Source organism: Anolis sagrei, chromosome 2, assembly GCF_037176765.1.
Source record: "Anolis sagrei isolate rAnoSag1 chromosome 2, rAnoSag1.mat, whole genome shotgun sequence".
In the NCBI taxonomy this organism is placed as follows: Eukaryota; Metazoa; Chordata; class Lepidosauria; order Squamata; family Dactyloidae; genus Anolis; species Anolis sagrei.
The window spans coordinates 101695566-101721407 of NC_090022.1; positions in this window are offsets into that span (position 1 = coordinate 101695566).

A 25842-nucleotide genomic window follows, 5' to 3' on the forward strand; every position below is an offset into this window, starting at 1 on the left:
CAATGTAACAATAAGTAAGACATGACATTATGCAGCAATAATCAACCAATACATTATTTTAGTTCTGTAATTGCACTTTAACAGCCTCATGTGATAATGCTCTACCAACAAAAATCTGTTTCACCTCTGAATTGAGTGATGGTTTTGTCCGACAAATACCTAAATAATTTGGGACCAAACTAGTTGAAAGATGCCCCCGCCCAATATGAAATTGCCTGCAATTTGAGATCAGCAGCATAAAATCATAGAACCATAGAGGTGGAAAAGACCTTATGGGCCATCCAATCCAACCTCCTGCCAAGAATCAGGAAAATCGCATTCAAAGCACCTGCGACAGATGACCTCTTGTGTGTCTCACCACTCTAAGGAGGCTAGGTTGGTGAGCACAGATGGCAAGGCCTTCTTTGTAGTGGCAATCTGGCTATGAAACTTTCTCCTGGCTTGTGCTGTCTTCCTCATGAATAATGTCTGCTACTTTGCCAACAAACTGATACTGTTTTGTCACATGGTTTTAATCTTTGACAGGTTGAAATATATGCAATTAATCTTATGGAATAACTATACTTGGAGGGTGGGGTGGGAGGAATCCAGTGTGGGTTGCCATGATTTAAATAAGAGCTTCATGATATAGATCAGCTTCTTTTATCTTATAGAACAACCCTATTCACGCTCTCCAAACACATTGCTTGTGGGACCTCTTGTGGTATTTTTGCCATTTTAATTCAAGAATCTCAGTACAGGAACTGTACATATCTTCCCTAATAGACAAACATCATGACAAACATCATGGGAATAGGCAACCATTCCTGACTGTTAATTAGGGCATAAAGAGTAAAAAGGAAGAGGCTCATAGTAAAAGAGTAAAAAGCAAGCAAACTCCTAGAAAGCTCCTTAAACCTTTGAGGGAACAGACACCATGGACAGAGCCAACCCCCCCCCCCCCCCCCCCCCGTGTTTCAGAAACCAAGGCAGCCACTTCAGTGAGCCTATTCTGAGTATCATGAATATCATGAGTATCAGACCAGGAGAGGTAGTCATGGAAATTTTTCAGGATCCTTCACATAAATAGGTAAAGGTAAAGGCTTTCACCCAAAATTAAGTCCAGTTGTGACCAACTCTGGGGGTTGATGCTCATCTCCATTTCTAAGCCGAAGAGCCGGCGTTGTCCATAGACATCTCCAAGGTCATGTGGCTGGCATGAATGCATGGAGTGCCATTATCTTCCGACCGGAGTGGTACCTATTGATTTCCTCACATTTGCATGTTTTTGAACTGCTAGGTTGGCAGAAGCTGGGGCTGACAGCAGGAGCTCATGCCGCTCCCCGGATTCAAACCTGTGACTTTTTGGTAAACAAGTTCAGCAGCTCAGTGGTTTAACACAGTGTGCCACCGGGGGCTTGCATTGAGCGTTGTGTAGTTGAATCATTCCAGGATCCTTCACATAGATGTTTTTCACATAATTTGGAACACTGTTTTTCTTATCTGAAACTGTTGTGGGCTTTTGGCCAAAGCATATCATAGACTCCCTATGGTGAACCTAGAAAATGACTAGAGAAAAAATATTGAGTTTCTTGTAGGTAATCTCTTTTTCAATAGCTATAACCAAAGAGCAAACTACATCATGTCTTACAGCCTGTATTTAGAAGAGCTTCTCCCTGAAGTGATGAAAGGCATCTGTTTCTTATAGCACATGACTGTTCAATTTGAAAGCCTAATTGCTACAGCATATATTGCTGACACAGAGAAAATATGTTAAATGTTGAGTGGTTTTGAATTCCTCTTAATGTTAGTTTGATACTGTGTAGTAGCATTAGTCCCTTTTGGGTATAATGATGATGACGGTTACTTTTATAGTTACAGAATGTATGTGATCTCATCGGCCAGATGTATTTTGCATTATGGGACAGTGACTTGCAGAATTTTAACATTTTCTTTAAGTACTTAATTCCAAAAGTAACTTTTCAACTGTGAGTCTGACTTCCCCAGTATTCTCCAATAATTTTCACCGCCTCTCTGAGATTTTAGAGAAGATTCCTCCCAGTTTCACCTAGAGAGGACAAGACTTAAACCTACAATCACCTGTATGCAATGTGTGTACTCTGCCACTGATCCATGACCATTCCAAGTTTGGCAAAGGATCAACTACTTCTTATTTATTTATTTACAGTATTTATATACCGCTTTTTTCACCCCTAGGGGGACTTATATATGGCTCTTTGACTTGTTTCTTGTATCCTGGCTTCCATTCATTGAAATGTTCACACAAGAAAATATCACTGGCATATTTGTGTTTGTGTTAAACAAACAGCCATCCAATGAAAAATAAGGAGCATGCCTGATGTCTAAAATGGCATGTCCAAGACCCATTTATCCTTTGAAGCATACTACCACATACTAAGACTGAAAAGATCTATTGATACAGGAGAGGACCTATTGCTATGTAAAGATATGTGGTATTTATGCTACTAGACTGAACATTAGTACCATAGATTTATGTTTAAAACAGGAGAAATTGGACATGATTAGTAAGCAAGAATAGATGCATGGGGATAGGCGGTGGTTACCTGTAGGGATGGGACCCCAAGGTACTTGAAGAAAGAAAGACAGGAACTATCTTTTTAGAAGAAGGAGGGCTATATGGAAAAGGATATCAGAACCAAAAGGCATAACTGTAGCAATCTATACCTAGGTTTCAAAACAGCCAAGAAGGGGAAGCAGCAAGGAATACTTTTTTGCCCTCCTACTGATAACTTGACTTCTTGTAGTGATATATTTTATTTTAAATATGAAAGGATGCATCTTCACCATATAATTAATGCTGTATGACACCTCTTTAACTTTCATGGCTCAATCCTGGGATTTGTAGTTTAGTGAGGCACCAGCACTCTTTGGCAGAGAAAGCCAAACCTTTAAGCTACAATTCCCATGATTCTACTTATGGCAATTAAAATGGTATCAAGCTGTATTAATTGTATAGTGCAGACGCATCTATAGAACTCATTTCATAATGGTCTCTGTGAACCTGGAGGCTACCCCTGAAAATAACTTTCTCAAAATCATATTTTTCATCAATGGACGAAAGGTTCAAGGGAAAATGTGGGGAAAAGTAGCCCGAAGAATATGGTTTTGCTTTGAAATTGCCCTGGAGGAGAAACCATTAAAATGTTTCTCTTTACCAAAACTAGGAGGCCTGTAGGCATGGTGAATGAGGATTATGGAAGTGGCAGTCAAAAAGGTAACCTTTCAATGCCCTGATTGGCCAGTGCCCTTTTCTCCCCTTGTGTCTGAAGCCTGATCGGGTTACTTTGGTTTAAAGTAACAGCAGCAGTCGAACTACATAAGAAAGAAGAATAACAGAAGATGCAGAGTGAAGTTGATGGAGAGGTAGATGCAGTGTTCCACTGCAACACGTAGCAAAAGAGGAAAGGAATTATCGAGGGCTGCAAAGCATTGCGTATTTATCTGGGAGTACATCTCATGGAATTCAACAAGACATACATTTAAGCACCCTTGCATAGTGCTATGTGGTATGCCACTGGGAAGAGCATATTTTATTCTGGCACTTTCTCTTATGGTTGTGTAGCTTTTTTAAATGTTTGTTTGAGACAACAGTACATTTTACAGTGTGCTTATGTCATGCTTTGCAGGAATGGAAAGTACTGAGAAACAAAGCTGTTCAAATTTATGAAACTTTCTTCAGTCAATAGCTGTTTCTGTAATAAAGGAAAATCCATTCAACAGTGCTGGTGCAAAAAACAAAACAAAAACAAAAACCCAAACATTCAGAATCTACGTTCTGTTGCTGTCATTTTGATGAGTTCAGCTGAAGCAAACCGTAACAACAGAGTGGGAAGCGGAAGATGTATTGAAAGTGAGTGAAATGACACCTAGTATTGAGTTTGTTTATTATGAAAAAGGAAGAGGCATGCATGGAAGAGAAATATGAAGCCCTGGAGGAGTCTTGAGTGATGGAGATTAAATGATTCATATGTTTAGGATGTGGCATCTTAATGTCAGTGGTTACAACAGTAGGGCACATCCTGAAGCAGGGGCCCAAACACATTTTGGGATTGTAGAAGCATGTATTTATTTATTTTATTTATTACTTGCACTTATTTACCGCCACTCTCAGCCCAGGGGGCGACTCGTGGCGGTGAACAACAACATAGAAAAGACAATTTACAATAATCAGAACAGTACATAACATACTACTACTACTTACTACTACTTAGTACTACTTAACATATACTTATGCTAAAAATCCGCTTCGTCATATCATGGGTCATAGTCAGTCTCATAGTCGTGGTTCATTCCGGTCATCATTACCAAAGATATAGCACTCAGTTGAAGGCCAACTCGAAGAGCCATGTTTTCAGGCTCTTACGAAAAGCCATAAGGGAGGGCGCCTGTCTAACTTCAGCAGGGAGGGCGTTCCACAGCCGGGGGGCCACCACCGAGAAGGCCCGCTCTCTCGTCCCCGCCAGACGTGCCTGTGAGGCAGGCGGGATCGAGAGAAGGGCCTCCCCGGATGATCTCAAGGTCCTCGTGGGCTCGTAGGCCGAGATGCGGTCTGCAAGGTATTTTGGGCCGGAACCGTTTAGGGCTTTGTAGGATAGTACCAGCACCTTAAATTGGGCCCGGTAGCAAATCGGCAGCCAGTGGAGCTGGGACAGCAGGGGCGTTGTGTGCTCCCTACGCCCTGCTCCTGTAAATGCCAGATCCTTAATAAAGCAGTTCCTACAGCACTGGTGTAGATCAAGGAATTGAGAACTAGGAGACAACTAGTATTTGCCAGTTGTTTTGCATGTAAGTACTGCTGAGGCGAGCCATTTTAGTAACTCAAAAGTTAATTTGTATATTTGTATATTTTAAGTTGTATTGTAATGCTTTTAGTTGTGAGCCACTTTGAATCTCCGTGCGGAGAGAAAAAGTGTGATATAAATAAACATAATCAATAATAATTACATTGAAAATCTTGGCTTTCTTCCATGAGGAATCAACAAAAGCAGTGAAACCTGGTATTTTGCATGGTAGCAATGTAAAACTGAAGAAACAATTAAGAAATCTGTTAGTACTGTATAAATATATCTTTTTTTTAAAAAAAACAAAAACAAATGTCTTTCTTTTCTTTTTCTCTTTCTTCTGCTCTCAAATTTATCTCCCTCTATTTGTTATGTATACATATATATTATTCTGTTTTAAAGGAAAATTTCCAATAAAGATTATTAAAAATAATAACAAATGTTGTTTGTTACCACCACTCCTCAAGGCAGGGTACAACACAGTTAAAATTGATAAAACATGAAAAAAAATTAAGACCATTAGAACACTTTTAAAAAGATAGACGTAACATGAAAATATATTCAGATGATCTCTATGAATAAACTGCAATTGACTGGATGGGCCTGTCAGGAGAGATAGCTCTTTAATTGTTGTTACTAACGTTTTCACAATCAAGCTAAAAGTAACCCCACAAATATAAACTTTAAAATAAAGAAATTCATAATATTCCACCCCATAATTTCCTTCCATCCCTATCAACATAGACCAACAATAAAACTCTACTCGCCATTTAAAAAAGAACCCAGTGAAACAATAAGAATAACGCACCCATTAAAACCCCAACCAACTTTTCTCCTCCCCAAGGTAAAGCAACTATCATACTATTACAAATGCATCTTTTCTTTTCAGCTTCTGCTAAATATAAACCAATATATTTAAATTAATGCATACCATTAGTAATATTCATATTACCCATTTATTCATTTTAACTAAAATTCTTATAAGTTTTAGTAGACTGATCTTTACATTTTTACTTCAATGTCTTCTCAAGCTGTATTCTTTTATTTTAAATTAACCTTATTTTATCTTAATATAAGATAATGTATTATCTCTCCACAATTTTTCCTTTTTGATCTATTTTAATCTTATTTATTATAACATTTTTCATTATATTTTGTTTTATTTTTCCTTCATTTTAAATGTTCCACCTGCCCACAGATATTAATACAAGCACTTTTTTACTTACTTACTTACTTACTTACTTCACTTGTATACTGCTTTTCTCATCCCAGCGGGGAACTCAGAGTGGATTCCTACATAATTATGGAAAAATTTAATGCCTCATATACAGAAACCTAATGTAATGATAATTCTATACAATTATCAATTAAATAATAAAACATGACATGTTTTAATTTAATATTAAAACATAGAATTAAAAACATATCAATATAAACATTAAAATCACAAAATCCAATAATTGTAGCTCAGGCTGTTCCAAATATCATATCTATTGCACATAATCCCAGATTATTCCTTGTACTGCTTACTGCCCAAAGGCTCGGTCCCATAGCCAAGTGTTTACTTTTCTTCTGAAGGCCAGGAGGGAGGACACTGATCTAATTTTGTTGGGGAAGTGCAACTGTGAAGGCCTTGTCCCTTGTCGCCATCAATCGTGCTTCTGAGGGGGGTGGAACCGAGCATGGCCTCCTCAGACAACCTTAATCTCTGAGGTGGTTCATAGAGGGAGATACGTTCGGACAGGTAAGCTGAGCCAGAACCATTTAGGGCTTTATAGGCTAAAGCCAGCACTTTGAATTGTTTAAATGTTTTTTTTTCTTCTTCTAAAGATCAATTCTTATAATTTAATCTTTATCTTTCATTTCCCTTTTACTCATTTCATCAATCCACCCCTTCTACAAAAAAGAAGTCAATGGTTTATTTTAATTATTCCAGAGTTCTGCATTTATTTATCCCATTCCAGTCCCAATATTTTTCTTATCAGTCAAGTCATCCTTAGATTAATAATATGTCCATTTAATTTTAATATGCCTTTACCATTGAAATGGGTTCTCACAAGGTCCATGCTGGTTTTCAGTATGCAGATTTTCCCTCTTTAACTGGCTTTGTCTGTCTCTTTTAGTAAAACTTGAAAACTCTTCTTTGTAATGTTATATGAGATTCTTCGTTTTTCTTCATTCTGAATATGAATTTGTATCTACTTGTGCACTTCCCAATATTCACTCTTCATTGAAATTGATTTATAAAGGTGATGGAAACATGTTTCATTTTGTAGTTTTTCAGCTTTGTAATGGAAGCAATTCCAGAGGGGCTATCATGGTGACCAAAGCCTCTGTTTGATCCATGACTGCGCTTTCTGTGGTAGATGACCAGATGTCCTTCCGGGACTAGCCCAGGAGGACACCTGGAGACTCTACCCTCCTCCTGAAAAGTCCCCAAATCTCTTTTAAAAATAAAAGTACTTACCAGCCTCCATTGGAGAGCTTTGGCAGCAATCCTGGTGCATAGAAATGATGCACCAGGAGAAAGGAGGGGGAAGGAGCAATTTTCCTCCCCCCGTTTACCTGGAGCACCATTTCTATGTTCCAGAAGAGTTGTTAGAGCTCTCCAATGGAGACTGGTACCGTATATTCTGGCATATAAGATGACTGGGCATATAAAACGACCCCCAACTTTTCCAGTTAAAATATAAAGTTTGGGATATACTCGCCGTATAAGACCACCCCTCTTCCAATGCACACCAAATAAATTTTTAAAAAAATCAGATTTGAATTCAATATGGTAATTTTAATTCAAATGCTTCTGACATGCAGGTTCCTATGAGAGGGACATTGTACCTTACATTGGACATTATAGTTGCTCTCCCTCTCTTGAATTTCATTTACACTCTAGGTTCTTTACATCATGCTGGCAAGTATGAAAGCAGGCTTTAAATGGTTCAGATTACATTATGTTGGCATAGAAGCTTGCATGCAAATAGAAGTCAGGCTTTGTACGATGAGTACTGAGGTGAAGGCAAAGCATTTGTAGAATTTTTATCTATAAGCAGTCTTTATAAATCAGGACCTCCTATCCGAAGAGAGGGGCAGATTGGACCCTCATCCTTCAGAAATGTAGCATTTGGCATGGCACATCTTTACTGGGTCACATCTTGACATGTCTTCATCCTTAAATCACCGTGACAGCTTGAATTGTTTTAGACTTTCTCAAGGACACAGCCAGGTGATGTTTAATTGTTAGAAGGGGGAAAGAGATCAGAAAAGAGGAAGGAGGGCCCTGGGTCAATAAGAGCTTTCCAGTTTGACTTCTGTCAAAAATGAAATGCAAAGATACAGGTTGGGGGACGCGTGGCTCAAGAGTGGTATGTGTGAAAAAGATCTTGGGGTCCTTGTGGACAACAAGTTAAACATGAGCCAACAATGTCATGCGGTGGCAAAACAAAAACCAAACCAATAGGATTTTGGCCTGCATCAATAGGAGCATAGTGTCTAGATCCAGGGAAGTCATGCTCCCCATGCTCTATTCTGCCTTGGTTAGACCAAACCTGGAATTACATTGTGTCCAATTCTGGGCACCACAACTGAAGGGAGATGTTGACAAGCTGGAATGTGTCCAGAGGAAGAGGGTGACTAAAATGATCAAGGGTCTGGAGAACAAGCCATATGAGGAGTGGCTTAAAGAGCTGGGTATGTTTAGCCTGAAGAAGAGAAGGCTGAGAGGAGACATGATGAGAGCCATGTATAAATATGTGAGAGGAAGTCATAGGGAGGAGAGAGCAGATCAAGGGTCTGGAGAACAAGCCCTATGAGGAGTGGCTTAAAGAGCTGGATTCGTTTAGTCTGAAGAAGAGAAGGCTGAGAGGAGACATGCTGAGAGCCATGTATAAATATGTGAGAGGAAGTCATAGGGAGGAGAGAGCAGATCAAGGGTCTGGAGAACAAGCCCTAGGAGGGGTGGGTATATATATGTGAGAGGAAGTCATAGGGAGGGCGCAGGGAGGGAGGGGGCGAGGAGGAGGAGCGGCAGCCTTTGCTACCAATCTGGCAGCATGGTAGCCTACTGGGCTGTCTTCACCCTCGCCGGCATTGACTTGGCTCCGCCTCCGGCCTCCATCTCAGAACAGCTGCTGCAGGAGGGAGCCAAAGCCAGAGGGGTGGGGTGGGGGCGGAGCCTCTGGCTTCTCTGCCCCGCCCCCACAGAGGGCCCCGCCCCCGGTTCCGCCCCCCCGCTCCGGCTTCAGCTCCTGCTGCTTTACCAGGCCGGTGGGGGTGTTTGCATGCTGTATTGTCCCCTCCGTCACTGGTCTGCTGCTAGCTCTGCCTCTGGCCTCAAAGTTCAGAGCAACTGCCGAGGGAACCAAAACCGGAGCGTGGGGCGGGGCCGTGAGGGGCGGGGTCCTCTGCTTCCACTGCCTCCCCACTCCGATTTTGGTTCCCTTGGCAGTTGCTCTGGCTTTGAGGCCAGAGGCAGAGCTAGCAGCAGACCAGTGGCAGAGGGGACAGAACAGCATGCAAACACCCCACGCCGGCCTGGTAAAGCAGCAGGAGTTGAAGCCTCTGCGAAGGGGCGGGACCGGGGGCGGGACCCTCCGCGGGGGGTGGGCCAGAGTAGCCAGAGGCCCCACCCCCACCCCTCTGGCTTTGGCTCCTGCAGCAGCTGTTCTGGGATTAGAGGGCGGAGGCGGAGCCAAGTCAATGCCGGCGAGGGTGAAGACAGCCCAGTAGGCTACCATGCTGCCAGCTTGGTAGTGAAGCCTGCCGCTGCTCCTCCTCGCCCCCTCCCTCCCTCCGCCCTCCCTCCTCCTCAGGCTGCACCACGCGGGGACGCCAAGGGTGAGGGACACGAGGGAAAAATGATCCAAAAAAATTTATACTGGGGTACAAGACGACTCCCCACTTTTGAGATGATTTTCCTGGCTTAGAAAGTCGTCTTGTACCCCGAAATATACGGTAAGTACTTTCATTTTACTAAGGGTTTTTTTAGGACTTTTGGGGAGGGGTGGGTATTCCCACAATTTTCCAGACTAATTTAGTCCGGAAAATTGTGGGAATGGTGTCTGGACCGGAAGTACCAGATAAATCCACACTGGAAGTAGTGGGTTTATCCTGTGCCTTCCAAAAAGGCACAGAATAAACCCACTATCTAATTACTTTGCCACAAACCAAGGTTTTCCTGGTTTGTGGCGAATTAATTCTGGATTGTCCAAAATATTGTCTGGACTGCCCCCTTTTTATTGTGGTAGTTTCCACAAAAAGGGGCTGTCTAGATCTGCCCAAAGTTGATGTTTCTCTGGAGACTGAATATGCACACTTCTCTGGAGACTAAGCAAGCACAATGAAATTTATAGAAGAAAATGGACATGTGTCTCAAGATGCTCAAAATATGTTTTTATTAGTCTAATTTGCCATTTTAAATAAGAGACATATATGGGATTAAATAGTTTCCACCTTTGAAATGCAGACATGAACTTTGTTTCTTTCCGACAGATTTCGACAAAATACTTATATAGCTCTCCTACATTTGCAGGTTTGCAGATTTGATGGATTTGATTAAAATGGTCTCTAGAAATCTCTATCCTCCAGGGCAACTTCCTATGGAAGTTAGCAATAATGTTACACTAGCAGACTTAGATATTTCTAAAGAGATTATCTCTCTGTGAATATCTTATGTCTTCCAGTGGCATTCTTCCAGCAGATGTTGACCATGGAGTCATGCAGAAGAACTTCCTGAAATTCCTGAAGAGGTGTTAAGGAGGTAAGATTTAAAAAATAGCAATTATTATTCTTTCTTTTTTACTTTCATTGGGTTCTCTGTCCCTAGCCCCAGTGAATGTGGAGGGCTGACTGAAGTTACTGTTCAAATAATTTTTCATCTTTCAATGGAAGGAGTAGATGGAGGATAATCACAATTTGGAAGCAGCAGCCACTTGCTGTTTGAGCACTATGAGGAAAATCTCCCATTCAATAGAAGCTTTATCTGTCTATTTGTTTTATATATTTATAACCTGCCATTCAAAATGCCCAAGGCAGCTACCAACAATAAAATCTGTTCTCAAGACGCATTTTAAGCAAGGAATATCAAAATAAATTTAAGCAAGTGCAGATAAAAATGGCAACCATTTTTAAAATACATCAAATAAATATACTGATTATAGTGGTCTGATAAAAAAACCTGTAAATCTGTTAGCAGGATGCTTTTAATGAATGATGTCATTGCAAAGTCTGGACACAGTCACAGATATGGCCCTTTTTCAAGTCTGCCAAACTCACATCATTTCTATTTTGGTGATACAAAAACAGAGAAGATGTATTTGAATCCCAAGACACACACACATGCATACACACACACATTTTTGTAGCCCAGTCAGATTCTGAGTATTCAGATGAGGAGGAAGGGGTTGCTAGGAGAGATTCAAAGGGCCCAGAGCAGAATGGAAGTGGTCTAGGGAGAGTTATTTTGGAATCTCCTGTCAGTTCCCAAGAGACTGGAGAAAGTGATAACCATTCCCATGGGAACCTGCCAGAAGTGAAGGCTGAGAGAAATGTGGGAGATGAATTTTTGTCTAGGTCAAGGCGACTGGAGTTGTGGGGACAGGGCTTGCAACAAAGACAGACTAACTTTTCCTTGAGACTTAGAGATAAGGAGCAGAAAAGCAGATGAAAGAAATTATATAATTGGAAGGATTCAGGCTTTTAAAAGTAGTTTCTGCTGGTACAATCATTGTGAGAGCAATGCTGCATTCAGGTGAAGAGCTCTCAAGTTTTGGTCCTGTGTTCTTGGAATTCATTTATTCAAGTTTTAAGCTGTTCTTGCTTCCAGTTCATGTGTGGCATAGTTTGCCTGCCTTAGAGTCATTTTACCTTGTCTTTGGATATCTCTGTGGATTGACTTTATAGACTTTCTTTGAATGGATTTTTGGACTCTTAGCTTTCATGGAAATAACCCTTTGAACATTGCTTTTCTCCTTTGAATTCACTTGCTTTTTATATAACCTGCTTTTAATAAACTTTACTTATTGGATTATTTGGACAGTGTGTGGTTTGTGGTGAAAAGAGGCTTCAGGGCCCTAGTGCACAAGATCTTTCTTTAAAAAAAGATTATTCACTTTTAAGACACATACACATACACACAATTTACAGTTCCCACCATCACCACGAAGATTGTTTTCTTTTAAACATTAATCCTTTTTGAGACGATCTTTATATATTTACATACTATATAACATTTGTATCTTATTTCTTACAGACTGATCTCTAGAATTATTCATAATAAAATTCTTGACCTGTTTCCATCTTTCTCCAATTTCTCACATTCTATTTTCATTACATTTTGAATCATTTAATTTTACATTCATAATCTTGAATTCCATTTGATACACCATATACTGATACCATTTATTTATTGTCCACCTTGATTTGTGGACACTGCCAGAAGGGACAGAGAGTTTCATCTATGCTGATGATCGTGCCATTACTGCTCAAGCAGGGAGCTTTGAGATGGTTGGACAGAAACTATCCGAAGCTCTAGGTGCCCTTACTGCCTATTACAGGGAAAACCAGCTGATCCCTAATCCATCTAAAACACAGACATGTGCTTTTCGTCTCAAGAACAGACAAGCATCCCGAGCTCTGAGGATTACCTGGGAAGGAATCCCACTGGAGCATTGCAATGCACCCAAATACCTGGGAGTCACTCGGTACCGTGCTTTGACCTACAAGAAGCACTGCCTGAATATCAAGCAAAAGGTGGGTGCTAGAAACAATATCATATGAAAGCTGACTGGCACAACCTGGGGATCACAACCAGACACAGTGAAGACATCTGCCCTTGCGCTGTACTACTCTGCTGCTGAGTATGCACGCCCAGTGTGGAACACATCTCACCACGCTAAAACAGTGGATGTGGCTCTCAATGAGACATGCTGCATTATCATGGGGTGTCTGCGTCCTACACCACTGGAGAAACTACACTGTCTAGCCAGTATTACACCACCTGACATCCGCCGGGAAGTAGCAGTTAATAGTGAAAGGACCAAGGCAGTGACATCTCCAGCTCACCCCTTGTTTGGGTATCAGCCAGCACATCAACGAGTTAAATCAAGAAATAGTTTTCTAAGATCTACAGAGACACTCGCTGGAACACCTCAGCAAGCGAGAGTCCAAAAGTGGCAGGCTCAAACTCAGAACCTCAATCAATGGCTGATACCAAATGAGAGACTCCCCCCTGGGCACACAGAAAACTGGGCAACTTGGAAGGCGCTGAACGCACTGCGCTCTGGCACCACGAGATGTAGAGCCAATCTTAAGAAATGGGGCTACAAAGTGGAATCCACGACATGCGAGTGTGGAGAAGAGCAAACCACTGACCACCTGCTGCAATGCTACCTGAGCCCTGCTACATGCACAATGGAGGACCTCCTTGTGGCAACACCAGAGGCACTCCAAGTGGCCAGATACTGGTCAAAGGACATTTAATCAACTACCAAGCTTGCAAACTTTGTGTTTTGTCTGTTTGTTTGTTTGTTTGTTTGTTTTGTTAAAATGTCTGATTGCTCCTGACATGATAAACAAACAAACAAATAAAATAACCTTGATTTGTCTTTCCATCCCAAAACAATCACCACTTGTTATTGTTTCTTTTATTTGTATGCAATTTCCAATTCCCTCTCTTTTTACTAAGACCACTATTTCTTTTGTTATAACCCAATCAGTTCTTAATATTTGATTTGACACATTTTGTATATTCTGCCATAAGTATTGTACTTGTTTGCATTCCCAAATCATGTGCATAAACTGCCCTTTCTGTTGATATCCATTCCAGCACTGACTACTCTCCTTTTTATAATAGTACGCTAATTGAGAGGGTGTACGATACCACTTAAATAATATTTTCCTCCTCATTTCTCTTACTTTTGCATTCCTTATTCTCCCTGTTGTCTCTACCACTTGTCTCATATCTTGTTTTGTAATTTGTAACTCTGTTTCCCACATACTTTTAAAATCTCATATTGTACATCCGTCAGCCTCTGTTAGCATTGTATATATTTTACTGGCCTGTGTCTTATTTTCTTCCACCTTTTCTCTCATTATCTTTTTAAATTGTGGCGTCTTCCCTTTTTACTATATTTATATTTTCATTAGTTTGCTCTTATCTGTAGCCAATTTTTCTATCCAAGCCATTGTTTAATTTCGTTCTCCCTTACCCTTACCTCACAGTCATATGTTCTACTATGTGGCTTTTTCCTTCAATATCCGGATATTTTTATTCATATTTGATTCTTTCTCTTTATTAATTGACATTTTACATTTTAAACTTCTTATTCTCCCTTATGCCACTTATTCCACACTTTCATTGGTCCTGTTAGTCTATCAATATTCCTTTTATCCAATGTTTATAGATTATTTCTTCCCAATTAATTCCATTAATTTCCTTTTCAAATCACACCCATTTTTATTTGCCACTTGTAACTCTATTGGTCTTTCGATTTGCAGGGCATCACTATAAAGTAGTCTAGACTCAGACAATCCCATCCTTCTTTCATTTCTTTTGCAATCATACCACATCTGTAGGGCCATATGCTCCCTTCCCCATATTAAACCCTCAGCTCTTCATAGCTAATTCAACATTATTATTATTAAAAAGGGAGAAAATATAAAATCTTAGTGAAACAGCCTGCTGAAAAATTATAAACTCTAGTGACAGTTAGGAGACTTAAGCATAACTGCAGGCAAAGAAGCGAAGACCAAAATGAAAAACCTTTATTGTTGCCAATCTCCAAAATGTGAGTTTTGGCTAACTCTCATGTTGTTTTAGCTGAGCAAAGGCAAGCCCAAAGGGGACAGAAGACTGATGGTGTATATTTCTCAGTGGGTGCTTTGTAAGCTGTTGTTGTGTGCCTTCAGGTTGTTGTTGATTTATGGCACTCCTAAGGCGAACTTATTACAGGGGTTTCTTGTCAAGAGTTATTCAGACGCGGGAGGGGGGTGCCTTTGCCTTCCTCTGAAGCTGAGAGAGTATGACTTGCTGAAGGTTACCCAGTTGGTTTCCATGGCTAAATAGAAATTTGAACTCTGGTATCCAGAAGTGTCATACAAAACTCAGACCACAACATCATGCTGGCTCTAAATATTATGAACATTTGGAAAATCTGATTTCTCTTCCCTAATACATATGCATAAATGAAATAAGCAGTGACTTTTTCCATGCATGTGTGATAAAAGAGGACATGCCGAGATCAGGTCTTCTGCAGCCCGCTTTTAAGAATTCAGGTAATCCACTGGAACTGAATAATTAGAGATGTGGGTCATAATCACAGAGCAGCACATACCTCACCTGTGGCAGTCACTAATAAAAATGTAGTGATGGCCATCTGCTTAGTCAATTTTAAAAGGATATTAGATGAATTCAGAGTAAATGAGGCTAACTAGCTGCAAATCATTATGAGCATATCTCCTCCACAACAGCAGTGGTATGTTTCTGTATATTAGTTGCCAAGGAACATGAGTTAGCGGGCTCTACAGTATCCATATCTTCCATTGTATTTTTCCAAATCATTTGGCTGGCTATTGTGGAAGTGTGTCATATAACCATATTGATGCTTGGGTGCAGTACTGTGCAGTCCTGGAATTGTATGGGCACACTCTGTTCCTATTCAAATGTTCCTTGGGTCCCATGTTGGGAGGAAGGTAGAATGATAAATAAATACAATTTTAGACTCTCAGTCTTGGTTGGATACTACATGAGCAATTGTTGGTGACACAATCATTTGAGTAAGATTTCTTGGATTGTTTGAGGTTCGTGGTTCCCTTTATTCTATACTCTACTTAAGGATGTACTTAGCTTCTAGAAGTTGGTAGTCTTTGTAAATAGGTAGTATGATGTCCTTCTAGATTGACAGGAAATATGGGGCCTTTTTGGTATCCAGGATGCCAGATCATCCCTGCATGGTGTCCTATTAGGAACTCCCCCAGGGGCCTCAAAGGCTTCTACTACCCAGCCATGCCAAACACGGCTCAACACCACTGGGCAGCAACCCTAGGGGGTCCCTATGTCTTTGCTGATCACAACCGCAACACGCCACATACCTTGTTGTGAACACTCTAGCTGATGTCAATCTGAACACCACTGGGCTAAGGGTTAAGCAAAGTTGGGGCAAAGTCCAAAGCCTACCCAAGGATTTGAGCTTTGCCCTTACTTAGGGTCAATAAGGACATTTGGGCTGGTTCCTAACTGTCTTTACTGCCATCCTGCATTCTCTGAGTGCATCCTTGGATGTACAGGCACTTTGGCTGATGTTAGCGAGAGTGCTGAGAACAAGGTAAGTGGTTTGTAATGACTGAGGATAGCTGCAACACCAGAGGCAGGGGGATGATGAGAGAGAGATGCCATTTCATGTCCCTTGGCCACCAGCATCCAGGGAACATAGCATAGCAATGAAGATGGTTTGGGACAGTTCCAGTTAGGAATAAACCCAACTGTCTTAACTGTCTCTAAGTCAGGGGAAAACCCATATCCTTGGGAAGGATTCAGCTTTCCCCCTAAATTAGCTTAATTCAGGGCAAGACCATGTTAAGGCAGTGTTTAGTTGCATCAGCCCTGTGCAGTATTTATCCACTGTGTGTCTGATTCACTAACACACACACACACACACACACACAAGACTGATGATGGCTGTCAATCCAAAAGTTTCCCCTCCAGACTAAAGAAGAGGCCAAGGAACAGACACAACCTTGCATTCTTTTCACGTGCAGTGAAGCTTGTTCTTTCAATTGAACCACTGAATTATATGGCAGTGTAGATTGGGTTTGAGACAACTCTAATTAGTCTCTTTTGCCCCCCCCCCCCACTTTTCAAATGTCTTTTCTCTTTCCTCTTTGTCCTCAGCTGACTTGGCCTTCTCAAGTTCTGATCCTGGAGACAACATAATACGCCGAAGAACTCTTAGACAGTCTTTTTTTAGACAGAAAGAAAAAGGAAGAAAGGAAAAAGAAATGTAATACAAACATTGTTCACATTCACCTTTGTGTTGCGAGTGAAACATTCTCAGTCTTAGTACAACACTCAAACAACTTCATTATGTTGACTCTTGGGACTCAAATTTCTGTTAGCTTTTTGAACCCCATTTATTTCAATAGATTTATTCAAGGTAGTGATTAATTGGATTCCTGCTGTAAACCAAACTGTCCTATTTAGAATAGCATCTATGTTGCTGAGATGATGATTGAGGTGAGGACTAAAACTCCTATCATCCACAGCCAGCAAATGACTTGTAAGATTTGTAGTCCAAGTCATCTGGAGATTGCCAGCTTGAGGAAGCAACATTAGGTACAAAAACAGCCAACAAATTGTGCCACTTGGAATGAACCTACACTGTAGAATTAATGCAATTTGACCCCTACTTTAATTGCAATGGTTTAATTCTATAGAATCATAGGAGTTGTAGTTTGGGAAGGCACCGCCACTCTGGCAGAGTAAGCTAAAGATCTTATAAAATTTCAACTTTCATGATTTCAAAGCATTGAGTCATGGTAGTTTGGACCTCATCAGATGCAGGTCCTCTCCCATTTCCACAGACTTCACATGACATAAAACTACTTCTGGGTGTCATCTATTGCCTTTCATCCCTGAAATGTAGTAGAAGTGTAGAGAAATGGGGGGTGGGGGTGTGGAAATGGGGTGGAGTGTTTTCTAACTTCCTGATAGGAATGAAAACAGGAGAAAAGTGGGAAAAAACACATGGGGTGGGATCTGTCAGATTCCTCAGGTTGTTTTATTTCAGTGACATGGAACAATGGGTTGGTGATCTGCTAATGCTCCTTCAGTCGGTTTGGATCCCACTGAAAGAAGTGTTTTAAAAGAGTGCCTTAACTCTCATTTAGTGGGAAAAACTCGAGGAAATTGGTATCTCAAAAAGATGCCTGTTTTTTAAAGTGTGCTGGTATCCTTGAAATGGGAGAAGATATCACTTGCCCATTTGATGGGAATTAAATGGATGGTTAATTTAGAAGCTGGAGGAGGTGATATTGTGTGATGGAGGTAAATTCTTTGTTTTCCTTAAAGACAGAACCCCATGAAACACCATGCAAAAAATATGATTTCCCTCACTTTCCCCAGATCCTGTTGATGAAGTCCAAAGTGATGTCAAATTGCACTAATACTGCAATGTAAATGCACACTTGGAGTAGGTCATCTTCTAATATTTCTTTAAAAACCAATTAATAAGAGGTTGAGACAACATCGGGAAACACAGCTACAACAAGAGTACTATCATAACTAACTCATTCTAGCTGTGTTGTGACAGTTACAGAAATAGGGCTGGAGTGGGGGCATTATGGCCTACTTAAAAGCTGACTTGCATCTCCCCAAACCTTCCAAGAGCAGCCATTCACCATTGTCTTTTTAATCAGAAGAACAATCCTGAGTTCTGGGCACCACAATTTAAGAATGATATTGACAAGCTGGAACATGTCTAGAGAAAGGTAACTAAAATGTTCAAAGGTCTGGAAACCATGCCCTATGAAGAACATTAAAGAGCTGGGCATGTTTAGCCTTCAGAAGAGAAGACTGAGAAGAGATATGATAGCCATGTATAAATGTTTGAGAGGATGTCATAAGGAAGAGAGAGATGACTTGTTTTCTCTTGCCCTGGAGGTTAAGACTTAAGCAATGGGTTCAAATTACAGCAAAGGAGATTCTACCTGAACCCTAGAAAGAACTTTCTGTCCATAAGAGCTGTTCAGCAGTGGGCCTCTCTGCCTTGGAGTGTGGTGGAAGCTCCTTCCTTGGAGGCTTTTAAACAGAGGCTGGGTGGCCATTAGGGATACTTTAATAGTGTTTTTCCTGCATGGCAGGTGATTGGAGTAGATGGCTCATATGGTCTCTATGATTCTATGATAAGAGACCAGGGTAGTAATTCCTTTAGTTTGTTCCAGAAGAAGCAAATAATGCAAAGCTGTGACTAATTCACACCTCTCTTTCCACACCATCTCCTTTTGTTTCCAAGATGTGAAGCAATCCTATAAATCCACTTGAACTTCTGCTGACACAATCACCCAAGCCTTTATAAGAAAGAGCTTTAATCCAGACCTTATCACCCATCTTCCCTGTATATTTGTTTTTCCTGATTGATGGTCCGATATGTTCATTTCCTTGGCTGCAGTACTCCATTATCTTTTCATAAGCAGATATTTTTCTTCTCTTATGAGTGGATGAGAAAGGCCTGAAGTGAAGAAACACTTTTATGTAATGCCAATTTTGTGTAGTTGAGATGGAGCTGAGGACTTCTCACACTGCCACAAAGATTTGCAAGATGATCTCATCACATTTGAGGAGATTCTGTAATAATAAATAAATGTCTGTTTCAAAGATCTGATGTGCCCATAGGGCTGCCTTGTTGATAAATCTCTTTGCTGAGAATAATCTTCTCTTAACTGATTTTACATTAGATTTATACATCAAAAGGGAGAAAAACGGCATAATCAAACCTTCCATCTGCTAAGAGAAACCATTTATTTAATTCCAGGTCATTTAAAAGGTGTGACATGAGATTGTATATTTATAACAGTTCTTTGTTGATTATTCAAACTGGAATTGGGAAATAAGAGATTGTTTTAAGTATAGCAAGAGTACACTACAGGAGCAATCTGTTTAGTAATGGGAAGCTCAACAAGTTAAAAAACTTTGCCAGATATGATGGTGATGATGGGTCTATGTTATGATATGCAAGTGTGTGTGCATGTGCACAGGCTTACTTACATGGTTAATGTGTTTTTCCCCATTCCTACTTGCATTCTTGAACCATATGAAAATGTATGCTGTTAAAGCAACTTCTGCATTACAGCTGTCTTCTCCGTTAGTTGAACAATGTGGTTTGGGTGGTCTATAGAATTAGCGGATAATGGTAACAGATGTAGATAACCTTTGAACAGTGGTCAGTAGTCACTGAAGTAGTTAGTCTTTAGGACCACTGAAGCACTAATATTATTTACAATGATAATATTACAATATAATACAAATACATTATAATCAATTATGGAAAAAGTTAACAAGCAAAAATGGAACTGGGAAATAAAAAAATAGAATTAAGAAAATAAAGATGGCGATTTTATCCAAATTTCAATTCCTTTTTCAGGCTTTAACACATAGTATTCTAAGCAAAAATAATTAAGAAATGGGATGATTCAATTAATATTTGGGTAGTAGGGACTAATAAAAGTAGAATTTCCAATTTGGCACATTACTCTCCGCAGGAAAAAACAAAAGCGAGGAGCACCTAGCTTCCAAAGTTATTTTGAAGCCTGCCAAATAGGGAAAGTACTGGAGTTAGATCTCAATGAGACCAAAATATTGGCCAGAAATGAGACATCAATAAATGGGTGGGATCACTGCTTGTGTTTAAAAGAGAGGATGGACGACAAAGTAATAAAGAAAATAAAAGGAGGCTCACTGATTTCGACACTCAAATGTTGGGGGAAAAAGACAAAGTAAATTTCCAACAAATAAAATAGATATGCTCCTAATAGTGTTATTAGATAACAAAACCAACTAGATATACAGTAAAGTAATAAAAATATGAAACAAAATGGATTAATAAAGATATAAAGATTGGTGACTTCTTAAAATCTGATGGAACAATACAAGATTAGGAAGAGTTAAAAGACAAATGTGGACAAACTAACTAGTTATTATGGCATGAAATGACATAGAGGATAACAAAATGGAAGAGAAAGGAAAGCCCAGAATATATATATGAAATTAGTAGAAAAACAATATAATTTAAAACATATTAACCGAGGTATGGAAAGGAAAATCAAATAGTAATGAGAAGGATATAAAAAATGGATAAACACAAATAAAAAAAATTAACACTTTAGGATTAAGGAAACACAATGGAAAATTTTGATGAAATGGTATCAAACACCACACAACTAGCCCATATTACAAAAAAGTACATTAAAACTATGCTGGCATAAATGTGGGGAAATAGGAACCTTTGCACATATGAGGTGGGACTGTGATAAGGTACAAAACTTTTATAAAACTTAAAAAGAGAGATGGAGGAAATATTAGAGATAAAGTTAGATATGGACAAAACACATTTTTTAACCTAGAAAACGGAAGGAAAAGGCAGGAATAAAGAATGGGCTGAAATTACAAAATATATGATAGAAACTGCAAAAGCAACAGTTGCCTGGGGATGGAAAGAGCACAGAAAATGGGAAATAAAAAAGTGGTATAATATTTAGGAGACTATATGCTGACGGATTATACTATGGAAAGGAGAATTAAATATACAATTGGATATCCTAAGGGAAATTGGGAATCTAAATGGAAAGAGCTGATAGCCAAAGTAAAAGGGGAAGGAACATTTAAGGAACTGAATCAAACCATCTTCATGATCGAACAAGTAAAATAATATTTTTAAAAAACAGAAAGGTACAACTGTATTCAGAGGGAGGGGTAAGAGGGAGGGGAGGAGGGGAGGGGAAAAGCAGATAGGTACAAGCAGTAGGCAATTATAGTAATGGAAAGGCTAAAATTACAGGTCATACTAGAAAGATATGAGTAAATATGTGAAAAATACTTCCTTTTTCCTTTTCCTTTTTTCTGTAATGCAAATATATAATGTTATGCTCTATGTATATAATCTAATAAAAATCTAAAAAGGGGGGGGGGGGGAAAGAAATGCATTGAAATGCTATTCATACTTTCCGCCCCCTCAAAGGTCCTTCTCCCGATTTTTGTTACATGTTTCTAAAGAAGAAAAGGTACTTAGAAATAACAAATGTATACATGCTCATTCACATGGAATACTAAAAAAGAAAGATCAGTTTTAAAAGGGTAGAAGCGCAGTTGTTGCAAGGAAGCACAAAGCATAGGGTGAAGAGTCAGAAGCATCATTTTATTAATACTGTAGTCATTCCAGTCTCCCTCCCTCTCTTGCTTTCCCTCCCTCTCTTCATGACGTCAAACACACCAGTAATAAAAACCACACAAAATCAACTAACCCAAAGTTCCTCAAAGTGGACAAAAGCAAAGTGGACAGCAATCTCCCAAAGTGGACAAGAGCAAAGCAGACAGCAATCTCCCAAAGCAGAGAAGAGCTCGAGGCATGAAGGCTGCTCCCTTGAAGCTGTAAAGGCATGTACTGTTGCACTAGTGCTCCCTTTGGTGCTAGCTCTTAACTCAAAACACAGCTCTTATGTCAATGTGAACCCAATCCAAGCTACAGCTCTTAACTCAAAATGCTCTTAAGTTGGGATGCTCTTAAGAAGAGGTTTCACTGTATAAGTCAGCTTCATGTAGAGCAGTGGTTCTCAACCTTCGTAATGCCGCGACCCCTTAATACAGTGCCTCACGTTGTGGTGACCCCCAACCATAAAATTATTATTATTGCTACTTCCTAATTATAATTGTGTTACTGTTATGAATCGCAATGTAAAAAATCTGAAATGCAGGATGTATTTTCATTCACTGGACCAAATTTGGCACAAATACCCAAAAACAGCACTCCATGCCGTCATGTCAGCTACATGACCTTGGAGGTGTCTATGAACAACACCGGCTCTTTGGCCTAGAAATTGAGCACCAACTCCCAGAGTTGGACACAACTGGACTTAATGTCAGGGGAAAACTTTTACCTTACGTTATCCAATACACCCAAATTTGAATACTGGTGGGGTTGGAGGGAAAATTGATTATGTCATTTGGAAGTTGTCGTTGCTGGGATTTATAGTTCACCTACAATTAAAGAGCATTTTGAACTCCACCAATGATGGAATTGGACCAAACTTGGCACACAGAACTCCCACAACCAACGAAAAATACTGGAATGGTCTGGTGAGCACTGACCTTGAGTTTGGGAGATGTAGTTCACCTGCATCCAGAGAGCATTGCAGACTCACACAATGATGGATCTGGTCCACACTTGGCACAGATACTCAATATGCCCCAATGTGAACACTGGTGGAGTTTGTTGAAAATAGACCTTGACATTTGGGATATGCAGTTGCTGGGATTTATAGTTCACCTGCAACGAAGAGCCCTCGCTTGCTCCGCACCCCTGCCGGCCGGCGGGAGAGCGGAGCAGCCAAGGGCGCCTGGAGAAGGCCTTGCTCCCAAGGCCCTCGCCTGCTCCACACACCCCCCCCCCTGCCGGCCGGCGGGAGAGCGGAGCAGGCAAGGGCGCCGGAGAAGGCCTTGCTCCCAAGGCCCTCGCCTGCTCCGCCCCCTCCGCCGGCCAGTGGGAGAGCGGAGCAGGCAAGGGCACCTGGAGAAGGCCTTGCTCCAAAGGCCCTCGCCTGCTCCGCCCCCCCCCCCCCGCCGGCCGGCGGGAGAGCAGAGCAGGTGAGGGGCGCCCAAGGAGCCACTCACCCATCCCTCACCTCCTTCTGCCATCAGAAGGAAGCAAGGGACAGGCAGATGGCTTCGCGTGTGGCCTAGCCGCCCGCGGAGCCGCTCGCCCGTCCCTCGCCTCCTTCTGCCATCAGAAGGAGATGAGGGACAGGCGGATGGCTTCGCGCGGGGGAATGCCAGTGGCGCAGGGGGTCGGCCGCCATTTTGGAGGGGGCGTGGCCAGCCAATGCGGCTTCGCGACCCCCAGAAAATGGCCAAACGACCCCCTGAGGGGTCGCGACCCCCAGGTTGAGAACCGCTGATGTAGAGGGTGAACCAAAAGTCATGAAGGGATTCAAAATTATGATTTAACCCATGTATATCTCAAGGGGGCATTATGCAGAAAGGGGAAACTCCATGCCATCTCAGGAAGCCAGCCACCTTTGGATACTACTGCCACCATTTTCCCAACAAAACATTGAAAAGCTTTGGTGGTGAGTTACTTAAGAGTTTCTGGTGGTTTTACATCAGTAAAGCACTAGTACTCTTTGGGGAATTATACTAAGTATCTGACAAAATGACGGATCACAGGAACTCAAGATAAAAACAACAATAATACAAACTTTAAAACAATTACAAAACACAACAGTGCCAAAAATTGCATGAGATAAAGATAGAATAAACTCTAAACCAGTGTCATACCTAACAGATTTGACACTTGGAGCAGATCATTTTTTAACATACTGACAAAATTATTTTCAGTAATAGTCATTAAATAGGCCAGAAAAGACATTGTAAAACCTTTTATTGCCTTTCCACCTGAGAGTGTTTAGTTCAGTTTCAAGAAGCCTGAAGGAAATACAACAAATCTTACATTTTTGGGAAACCCTGTTGTGATTACCATGACTTTGCCTTGTGTGTTGATATGTTTATAGTTCTGTAAAAACAAACAAACTAAACAAAACAAACATTTCTTTCCAGCAAAAGCAAAGCTATTTTTATCTGACAGTAGTTTTCTGTGGTTTATCACTACTTCCTGTTGGTTTGAGTCATGCATATTTTAAAATGATACCATAGAATCTGGGACAATGAATGGTCCTAACAGGTACTTGGTACAATACTCAGAATCTGTATTTAATCTGGCCAGTCTGGTCACATGGGAGCTTTTGATTTCCATCCACCTCCCATTCTGGATAGTCTCGACTGGGTTTACTAATTTGCAGAGAAGAAAAAGTATTGTGATGGGGAAAGTGTCGCTGTAGGGCAATAGATCTGCTCTACTTCCCCTCTACTTTCTCAGTGAAGCGAGACGCTTCAGCTAGCCATTATGATGAGACTCATAACTCAAATTTAATGGCAAATGCAAAGGGGAGGGCACAATCTAGTGTTCTTTTAAGACTGATTTTGATTTTAGTATGAGCTTTTGTGGATATGGATCCACTTCTTCAGCCATTTCATCCAAGAATGTGGCTTGATTTCCAAAAGATTCATGCTAAATATGAATAAATTAGTTAAAACTGTTCTATAGAATATATTTCTCCATAACCCATCAATAACACAGTAAGATGGCCAGTTCAAAAAACAAGCCATAAAAGCAAAGATATGTTATATGCAATATAAATATTATCCCAATATTCTTAGTGCTGCATTGCCATTCTTTCCTTAGCACAGTCCTCCTAATAGCAGCCTATTAACTAAGGTCACAGTATCTGCTTACTGCATCACCTCATAACTACTGTTCTCTATCCATGCTTTGCTCTTTCTATTGGACATGACTTTTAATTAATTATTTTTTAAAGGAAGAACTGCATTTTTATGATATGGCTCATTTGATCACAAGCCGTTAAACAGTTGCAAACATGCACCCCAGCCCACATGTAATACTGTCCCAAGTAATTGAGGCTTCAGATTGCAAGCTGTAAACTTGGACAGAAGCAAAATTATGTTTGATGCATAAAAATCGTCAAAATCATAAACAAGTATGATGGATGGTGACTGGAAGAATGTAACATTGAGTTTTTATTAGATGATTTAAACAACTATACACACAGTCAACATTTGTCAATACTGTGAACATTAAAGTATTTTTAAAAAGAATATATGAGAAACTAAGATTATTACTGAATTTAGTAATAGCATCCAAGATATTATTCCACCTAATAAAACTCAAAAACAATTAGTCTTCCTTGAAAATAAAGAAAACATATTCATCTTAGTACAGATATAAACTCATTTATTAAATGGGCAAAAAATATATATTGTTATCTACCTTCAACATGTTTCTGATTTATGCCACCCTTTCTCCAGCAAGTGTGTAAAATGGCAGGTGCAAGGGGCAACTCTTGTAACCCCATGCACCACTCCGGCATGGTGATGCTTCCTCCATCACATTGCGGCGGGTGGCGGGTGAGGGGAAGCATCGCTCAAAGAAGGCAACATAGCTAGAAGTGTCTAGAATACTTATTTTGGTAAGTGTGATATTCTGGCTAGATTCAACTCTCTGTAACACTGGTCATCCAAATGGAAGAATGAGCATTGTTCCATATGCAAAAACTGGGGACTACCAAGCAATGGTATCATGGGGAAGGTATGTGGTCACGTGAAGAAGCCCAAAACTCAAATTGATATCTCAGATATTTTGGATGCAGGCCTGAGCCCTAAGGTTGCTCATATTGTCTCTTCACAGAAAAGCCTGAAACCCTAGTG